At 30.1% G+C, this 10,025-nt stretch overlaps 1 long non-coding RNA gene across 1 annotated transcript; it reads left to right on the forward strand.

Moving 5' to 3' along the window:
* Positions 1–2,675: 2,675 nt before the first annotated feature.
* LOC140445108 (uncharacterized) lies at positions 2,676–9,762 on the forward strand. Its single transcript, XR_011951369.1, has 2 exons — positions 2,676–2,838; positions 3,041–9,762. It is a non-coding gene; the product is annotated as an uncharacterized lncRNA (long non-coding RNA).
* Positions 9,763–10,025: the final 263 nt, after the last annotated feature.

Here is a 10,025-nt window from a genome sequence, read left to right on the forward strand (position 1 = left end):
GGAAACTGGACGAAACTACAACTAAACAACTACACACTTATGCAAACAAATGTTTAAGAAAAATCCTAAAAATATACTAAACCAACAGAATAGCTAATACAAAATTATGGGAAAAAACAAAAAAAAACTATCATATTTACTACAGACAAGGAAAAAATGGAAATGGATAGGCCATACTTTGAGCAAAAATCAAAACAACATAGCGAGACAAGCACTGGAATACCAACCAGAGGGAAAAGAAAGAGAGGAAGAACACATAACAGCTGGAAAAGAATTACAACAAAATAACAAGAAAAACTTAAATTAATTACTATTTAAATGGGAATAAGCCACAATTAAAGGTTAAAATATGTACGTTTATTGACGTTTCAATTTCCACTTCGGAAACCGTTCTCAAAATACAAATATTAAGAAAAACTTAGACTAAGATAGGGTGAAATAAAAAACAGAGCAAGAAACAGAAGAGAATGAAAGGAATTAGTACAGAGTTTATCCATAGAATAAACAAGAAAGAAGATGCGCTGACCCGGCCAGGCAGCAATCTTACACTTCTGGTCAAGAAACTCATAAGCGCCCAATACTCCACAAGGAGGGATGGAACTAGAGAGAGAGAGAGAGGGAAAGAGAGAGAAACAGAGATAGAAGGAAAGAAAGAAATAGAGAGAGGAGAGAAAGAGAGAAAGATAGAGAGAATACGAGAGAAGTATTGAATATTAAAAATAAATTGTATGGAAAGAATACCAAATCTTGAGAGGCTACGAAGAATGAAAGTATAGTAGAGTAGCATGTAAGAAAAAAAATATGTATTAACAGCCCACAGAAATATTTGTCGTATCTACAAGCATACGTTTGGTGGTAAAGATATTACCACTTTAATTAAGCGAAACCGCCTGCAATGGGCAGGACATTAGCCCGGACCCCTGAATCAAACATGGGCCCTGATTCTATTTCATTTCGATGTCGAAATTTAAAAGCGACTACGCCATGACAGTCGCAATCGCTAGCGATTCTCATTCATTTCGATTGTAGTTAAAACTGGGGATATTTACTTTATCATTTTGACACTGCTGAAAATTTGGGTTGGCCCTGTTGTTTATTGGCTGCACTACGCTTGTTGAATGTTTGTTTTGTTTACGTTAAGTGAACGTCTTTTTTTTCTTGTTTGAGTTGTTAAATCATAAATATTGGCCATTCTCAATTATATTTTGAATTGAAAGAAAAGATGGCAAGAAAAAAAAGGCGATGTGTGAGATCCTTAAGTTATAACCACTAAGATTTGACTTAGTGGTTATATTCTAATATATTTTTAAATTTACTGCAGCTTAGTAATACTAACCCTAAACATTTTGGGTATCCTAGAGGCATAAACACCTTCTTCCAAATATGGTTCTAATACCCTTATTAAATAATTTGCAGCTTGTTTATTAATCCGGAATTGCTGCCTAAATTGAGCATCACTTAGTGAAAAAGAATTTTGAGTATCCCGTAACATTCTTCTTATCCTCCGTTATGAACGTCGGATATCTAACCTCTCTAATTCCTCCAAAACTAGCAAATGTCCGTAAAACACAGCCATATTGATACTTTTTGCCTCAGTTTTCCTTGCAAGGATCAAAACACCGCCTACTTAAACTGAACCTAAGTTCATTTCTCCCAGTCCAGTCAGTCATGTCAGATTAATTTCGACTCGAAATGAAATTTCAACCACTTTCTTGAAGTTGAAATTAATTTCGATAAGTCGAAAACTAGTGACGTCGTTTGGTTAGTTCAGCTGAAATCCACAAGGTTCGCAAAGTCTCATTTCGACGTCGCCATATTAATTTCGACATGTTTTGAGTCGAAATCTCAATTAGAATCAGGACCATGATAAAAAAGATTCTAACAGCGCAACCCGTGGGAATGAGAAGACGGGGTAGACCAAAGCTGAGGTGGATGGATGGGGTAACACAAGATGCCGAGAAGATCGGAGTCGGCAACTGGAAAATGCAAGCGAGGGACAGAATAGAATGGCGTAGAAAGCTTGAGAAGGTCGAGGCCCTCTAAGGGCTGTAGCACCAAGATGATGATGATGATGAAATATTTGTAAAAATTTTACCTTTGCAATCTATCCTACGCAATCAATATTTACGAAATTAGATTTCATATAGTGAAAATTTTAATCTTTATATTATCATATTCATAACAAACGAGACAACAAATTAATACACTCAGTGGTATTATTATCATTCTCTTTGCTTTTATCTCTATGCTTCCTGGCTATCCCTGGGAAAAACGTTTTGATTAAGATATTTGAAAATTAATTTAAAAAACCTTTGGTTTTGTTCTTCAGGATAACTATAAATCAAATTCATAAAGAAATACGAATGTCGAGAATGACGTAAATAAAGCGCTATAAATAAATCCGTTCTTATTTAAAACCTTTAAAAATTGTACTTATAGTACAATTTCTGAAGGATTACAAAACAATTTTTTCAATACATTTTATCCTAAAATTGTAATTATAGCATCTTATATTCCGTTTTTTAAATTGAAAAGATCGTTCTTCCACCGTAGCGTTTGTTGTATGCTTGCAATTGTTAATTATTGAGTATTGACACAGCCACCTAAAGTTATACAAGCCATGAAGTAGAAATTTGGCAACATCTATGGGTAGTCCCCCTTACCTTTTTGAATGTGGACAGGTGATTACAGTGAATTAATAACAATTTCGATATTATATTTTTTTAATTAATATTAAGTCATTTTATGTGTCTAGTCAGTTATTTAAATTATTTATTAAGTTAGTTGTTTATTCGACTAATTATTTATATTGCACTACCGGTTAAAATAAACTCAAATGTAAGTATAAACATTGTTAGGTTAGGTGTGGAATTTCATTATTCTCAGTATTTATTTAGGTAATTTTTAATTATTTTGATATATTAACCCGTTAGGCAATCAAATCACGGTTTTTGCTACAACTGTGGATTTATTCTTCGGTTAATATCGTAATAGTTGAAATGCCACAAATGCTTAAATATATTGTTCTTTTCATTTACAGATGCCAAGACACTGTTGTGTACCTGGATGTAAAAGTAATTACACAAGCATGCTGAAGTTGGAAGAGCCTGTAAGCACATTTTCTTTTCCAAAAGATAAACAATTATGTGATAAGTGGTTAGAAGCTATTAAACGAGACAATTATACCCCAACAAAATCTTCTGTTGTCTGTGCTAAGCATTTTCATTCTGAAGATATTATACTTTATGATACATGGAACAAAGAGGGCCATGTTGTGTCTGAAAAACTAAAATATCCAAAATTGGAATTAAATGCTTTTCCTAGGATTTTCCCCAATCTTCCTACATATATGTCCATTTCTAAACCTATAGACAGAAGTGATCCATGTGAAAGACAACATCACTTTGATAGAGAGAACCACAAATTGGAACAACTGGAGAATGACTTTCTCGAACAAGATTTCATAGAATCCTTTGATAACTTCATTACCAAATGCAGCATGAAAATTATTTTAAATGAGTGGCATCAAAAAGTGACGAATGACTGTGTATATTTTTATTTTTTAAACATTAAAGAATGTAGTGACTCATATGACATTAGTCTAAAGATATTAAGTAGTGTTAAAATTTCTAAAAATTTAAAAGTTACTGTGTATGTAGGTGAAAATGTGTTAAGTGACAATGATTTAAAATGGATTGTGACAGATGGTAAATTAGAAAGATGGTCACAACTGGAAAATATTCTAACTTGGTATGTTCCTCATTCCTATTCTGATAGCTCAGACTTTACTTTTTTTGTGGAAAATGCCCACAAAAATATTTGATCTGCTTTGTTAGTTGCAGAAGATGTCAATAAATATAAAAACATGTTACAATGAATTAAAGATTTTTTACATTTGATGCTTCAGAATAGAACACAATATGGTATTAATATTTTGCTATTATCTCTATCTGTTTATAATCAGTCTCCATCCACTTATAATAGTTTAAGGGCATACCTTTTACTACCTTCAAAAAAAACATTTGCAAGAAATATCTTCTTTAAATATTGCTCCAATGTAAATATTCAGCATTACCTATTACATAGAATAACAACTCTTTCAGACAGAGAAAAAATTGTGGGTTTATTTATAGATGAGATATGTAATGTAAAAAAGGGTTTACAGTATAAAGGTGCAATGATAAGAGGTTATGAGGACAATGATCCAAACAATTTAGCATCAACAGTAGCAGCTTTTATGATCTCGTCTGTATTTCTAAACTTTAAAGAAATAGTTAAATTAATTCCAGTAACTGGCATGTAGGGTACATAGTTAAAAATATACACCTCAGAAATTATTAACTTTGTTCAAAATTATGGTTTTAAAATCTTATGTGTTGTAACAGATGATAATAGAGTAAATCAAAATATGTTTAAGACATTCTCAACTGACTCATTTATAGCAAATCCAGGATATCCTAATGAAAAAATTTTTTTCCTTTATGACACTGTTCATATATTTAAAAATATTCGTAATAATTGGCTTAATCTTATCGATATTACAAAAACATTTGTATATCCAGACTTTAAAGAAAATAATCTACATAAGGCATCATTTCTACATCTAAGAGACTTTTATAAATTAGAGTGTCACCAAGTGACAAAAAGAGCATACAAGCTAAACTATAAAACTTTATACCCTAATAGTTTTAAACGGCAAAATGTTAGTTTTGTTGAAAATATATTTCATGACACCACCATTGCGTCCATAAATTCTTTGTATAAAGGTACAGGTAATTTTCTTAAAATTATTAAAGCATGGTGGAATATAGTAAATGTTAAAAATAAATTCAAAGGTCAGCACAAACTTAATGATTACTGTACTCCTGTATTTAATTTTTCAAATGATAAAAAGGTTAATTATTTGAAAAACTTGATGATTTGGCTTGAGAAGTGGAAAATGCTGCCTAATGGAATTGGTTTAACTAATGACACATATAAAGCTTTAACCCAAACTATTTCTATATTATTACAAATAATTGAATACTCATTCTCACAATTTCAAATTAAATATATATTATTAGGGAAAATTCAAACAGATGTCATTGAAAAAAGATTTGGCCAATATGGGTACTTATCGGGGTGTAATTATAATGTATCATATACCCAAATTCTAGAATCTGAAAAAAATATTAGAATTCACAACATTTTAAATAAGAATATGGCAGACTTGAAATCTTGTAACAAAAATCCATCTAATGAGCCCATATTAAATGATACCAATGTAGACATATCACAATTCCTTCATATTTTTGACTCAAATTATTTACAAAATTATAAATTGGATGAGTCAACACAAACATATGTATGTGGTTATGTAGCCCATAACATTTATAAAAATAAACATATATGTGCATCATGTAAAAACTTGGTAGTACAGAGTGTGGGTACTACCGTTGGAGACAATTACTTTGATTATTTACAAAGAGGAGGCTTATGTGTAGCCACTGACGAAATCAAATTTTTATACTTTCATATATGTGCAGTTTTTTGATACATAATTAATAATGAAGAAATCAATATAAACTTTATTAAACAGATAAATCATAAAACATTGCTGGCATTGCTAGCTATGGCAAGTCTTGAAAGTGATCAGTATTATGGAAACGACCAAAAAATGTATTTGTTGTGAACAAAGCGCAAAATATATTTATCTTGTTGCATCAAAAATTTTAAGGAATATAATTTTAAATAATTTTACTAAAATGAAAATAATACTGAACATGTAAAACAAGCAGATAAACGTAAAAATCAAAAAATAAAAGGAACAGTCCAAACTGAATGCAAAAAACTAAAATTATCAACATTAACAAAATAATTTCATTTTTAGTCAAGTCTAACTTAAGTGGTGTTCAGATTGATTGTTAGCTCTCAATATAATGTTTCAATGCTTCGACATGTTCTGAGGGACTATAATCCTAAAATTCATTTAATTCTGGTAACTTTGGCATGGTTCTTAATAATATTCAATCTATTAGAAGTAAGACTGACAAGTTATTTTTTATATTTTTATATACCACAACTGCTAGGTATGTTTGTCAAAGTTCAGCACATTGTGGCACCCTGATTCTTTCTACTAACAATGATGTTTCTTCAGTGTCAGCTGGAGCAACTCTAATATTTCAACGCTTCATTCAATTATAACCGCTGCTTTACTTGCAATAAAGGTTTGGTCTGACTCCAACTCTTACCTTACTTTAATGTGGATAAGATAGTAGCCAAGGGGCCACTCAACCCCTGTTTTTAATTGACAGCCAAATCAATATTGTTAATTCTGTAATATTTACTAGGTATTCTTATCGATAGTAATTGTAAATGGTCCTTGCATACTGATTCCTGAAGTAAGAAACTAGCCTCAGCTTTGCTTTGCAATAAGATCTGTGTCAATCATCTGCAAAAATGGCATATTTCTCATTGTTTGAGTCTCACTTTCGATATAAGCTTCCTTTTTGGGGTTCTAGTACAATTTGATACTATTTTTAAATTACAAAAAAGAGCAATTCGTTATCTATTTGGTCTCAAAAACATAACTCATTGTTATTTTAAAAAATCACGGAATTGTGCTGCTTTCCCCTTTATATATTTTAAAAACTGTTTGTTTGATTCGCAAGCATCTAAAAATTTTTCCTGAAAAACCTGATCGTGGCTACTCCATTAGAAGTTCTGGTTATGATGTTTATTTACAGATTTTGTCCTCTGAGTAAGTAAACAATTCTATTCTATATAGTGCAAAAAAACTATATAATCACCTACTGGGACAAATTAAATCTGCAACATCTTTCACCAAGTTCTATAAAATGTCAAAAACCTATCTCTCTGAAAGACCATATTGTTCAGTCCATGAGTTTCTTAATGAATAACAAAGAAACAAAATTATTAGTATTCTGTACATTTACATTTGAGTGTCTCAGGCAGTAGCTACAATTTGTTTTGTATTTTGTGGTTGTGTGTACAAATTATATAAGTTGTACAATAATTTTACTAATTTAAGATTTTGTTTTGTTATTTTATATTATTTGACTTTTTTGTTAGCTTTGTCCATAAAATTGTACAAGTTTCAGTGACAGTGATTACGGTGTTAATGTGACCTCTCCGTTTGTTACTGTAATATTAATAAAATTAATGAGACATAAAAAGTTGTGCACTGAGCTTGAAAAGTATCTAGGAGGATTTTCACATTTGGTCCCATTGAAGATAGCTATAAGTGAGCTGTCAATTAAAGTTCATAGAACGAAATGTTGGCGCTTGACTGTGTTGCCATATTTTTTTAATAAATCGGGAAATAGCATGTGATTTATAATTAATAAAAATCCAATAGAACGTTAACAAACTAACAGTAAAAAAGAAATTCTTTAAAAAAATAATAAGAATAGTATCTGGCAACTGGTGGTGTGAGGATTGCCAAATCTATTAGCTTATTATCAAAGGCAAATACAAAAAAATGTTGTAATAATTAACTGCAATTAATATGAGAAGAAACGAGTATTTATTCGTTCGTGCTGTATATAAAAAACTAAAAAAATTGCATAATTCATATAGTAATATAATAAAAATGTATTGTTGAAAGCTTCTCTATTTGTAATTGAAGCCTAAAACATATACATTATAAAGACATGACAACACAGTCAAACGTCAAAAATTTGTTTTATGAATTTAATTCACAGCTCCTTTGTAGCTATCTTCAATGGGACTAAATGTGAAAATCGTCCAGTATCTAATTAAAAACATTTTTTTACGCTGAGCTATAGTTTTTCTGTATTTCGCATTTCAAAAATGATATTTTGACATAAATTACAAGATTCCGCCGCCGTTACAGCTGCTGTCATTCTGTCAATGATGTGCGTGTGCGTAGTACATACTTCTTGCTCCAATGTTGCCACACTTTTTAAATATATTGTTTATTGTGAAAATATTAATTCTCAGTACAATCATAAAGGAATAATGATAATGAGTATCATTTCCGTTTTCTGTTTCTAAGGGATTCATATAAATGTGTTTCTTTTTGTTATTCACTTATGTTATTACATATAGATTATAGTTTATTTCGTTTTATGTTGTAATTGGTAGGATGCATTAGTTATTAACTTCTTTATTAATTTACATAGTTAGATGTGATTATATTAGTTAACATTAGGATTTAATTTGTTTTTTGTTATTGGTACCCCATTTTGCTTATTTAAAGTACGCCGTAGCGTGTTTAAATTCAACTTTCAAAAACGCGCGTGTTTTAAAGTTACCCTGGCAACATCAACAGTTTTAAATATTTAGCTGACCTGACAGGAGTACATAACTTACCAAACAAATAATATAGGAATAAAATATTAGTATTAGTAACTGTTCCAGAAATGAACATATTGTTTTTAAAATATAAAATAAAAATGTAATTTTTAGACTTTTCTTAGTGTAGAATAAGTAAAATAGTCACTTTATTAAGTTTGCTCGGGACATTCGACTCATTGGCGCCACAGCCTCTTAAATAGTTTTCACACCTAAATACAAGAGGGGTAATCTTCACTTTTACGCATCAAGTAGTATTTTATCAGTTCGTTCTCACACACTGCCCTTGAGGCATGTGCATTTTAAAACACTCTCAATTCATGTATAAAATATTTCTCTACGCCGAAATCGGGCATTTTTCTCATAAATACGGTTTTCTCTTTTACGTGTGATAAAGAAAGAATTATTTGATATTGTACAGTCAGCTACGGCCGTGTTGAGGCTTCTTTACTCTAAAAATAGTTAATTATAAGTCGATAAACTTAAAGTGAATTTTATTTCTCTGGAGCTATATTTGCTCACATTAACAATCCTTATCCTTCAACGGTCACTGAAGAACCAAACCTATGGAGATACATCCATTCACAAGTCCTTTGAAGTAAGGCTTGGAATCAAAAGATTTCCAACCCTCTTATGTAGGGAGCCAGTTATAAGGCCCCCACAGTAACAAATATTTCAAAAGCTTTATTCAAATATTTGGAAATCTCAATAGGGTTGTTCTTCCAATAATGGCACTCTCAATAATGTTTGAAACATTCTTCTCATTCTTGTTTTAAGCAATATACAACCAGTAATAACAATTATTCTGATATGACAGATTGTAAATTAATTTTTGTTTTTCTCATTTCCATAATAACGAAAGGTATACTGATGTACATTACAAATTCAGCCATTTTACATTATTAGCTGTTATTTCAATTTTTTGTAGTAATAATACATGATTTCAAAGTGTACCAATAAAAAAAAATAGGGTAAAGTATTCGTGGATAACTGGTCTTTAAAACACTTCCTATATTTCGCGCGTGTTTTAAAGACCTCAATATCCACTTATACTTAATATACTATACTGATAACGAATTTTGCAAAAATACTAATGAGTCCAATTTCCGTTTTCCCATGCCGTTGCCATCAAACTGGTGAGTATTTCGTTTTATGTTGTATTTTGTTGGATGCATTAGTTATTAACTTCTTTTTTAATTTAAAGTTTTAGATGTGATTGGATTAGTTTAGATTAGGTTTTATTTTGTTATGTAATAGTCACTAATGATTTTTACAAAATCACTCTGCAACTTGACAACAGTGTTTAAAACTTAATTTCAATATATTTACTCCGCAAAAAAAACAATATTAAGTCATATGTGGTACACTTTTATTAAAACAAAAATTTAATATATTTACTCCTCAAAAAACAGTATTAACTCATATGTAGTATACTCTTATTAAAACTTATATATATATATATATATATATATATATATATATATATATATATATATATTTATATATATATATATATATATATATATATATATATATATATATTTATATATATATATATATATATATATATATATATATATATATATATATATATATATATATATATATAAGGTTCTTGAACTCCTAAGTGGAGCATAGAGCTTCAGTGAAAACGCGCCATCGGGTTCTATTTTGCGCTAAGGCCTTCACCTCATTCCAAGACTTTCCTT

This window comes from Diabrotica undecimpunctata, chromosome 7 (genome assembly GCF_040954645.1).
Source record: "Diabrotica undecimpunctata isolate CICGRU chromosome 7, icDiaUnde3, whole genome shotgun sequence".
Taxonomy (NCBI): Eukaryota; Metazoa; Arthropoda; class Insecta; order Coleoptera; family Chrysomelidae; genus Diabrotica; species Diabrotica undecimpunctata.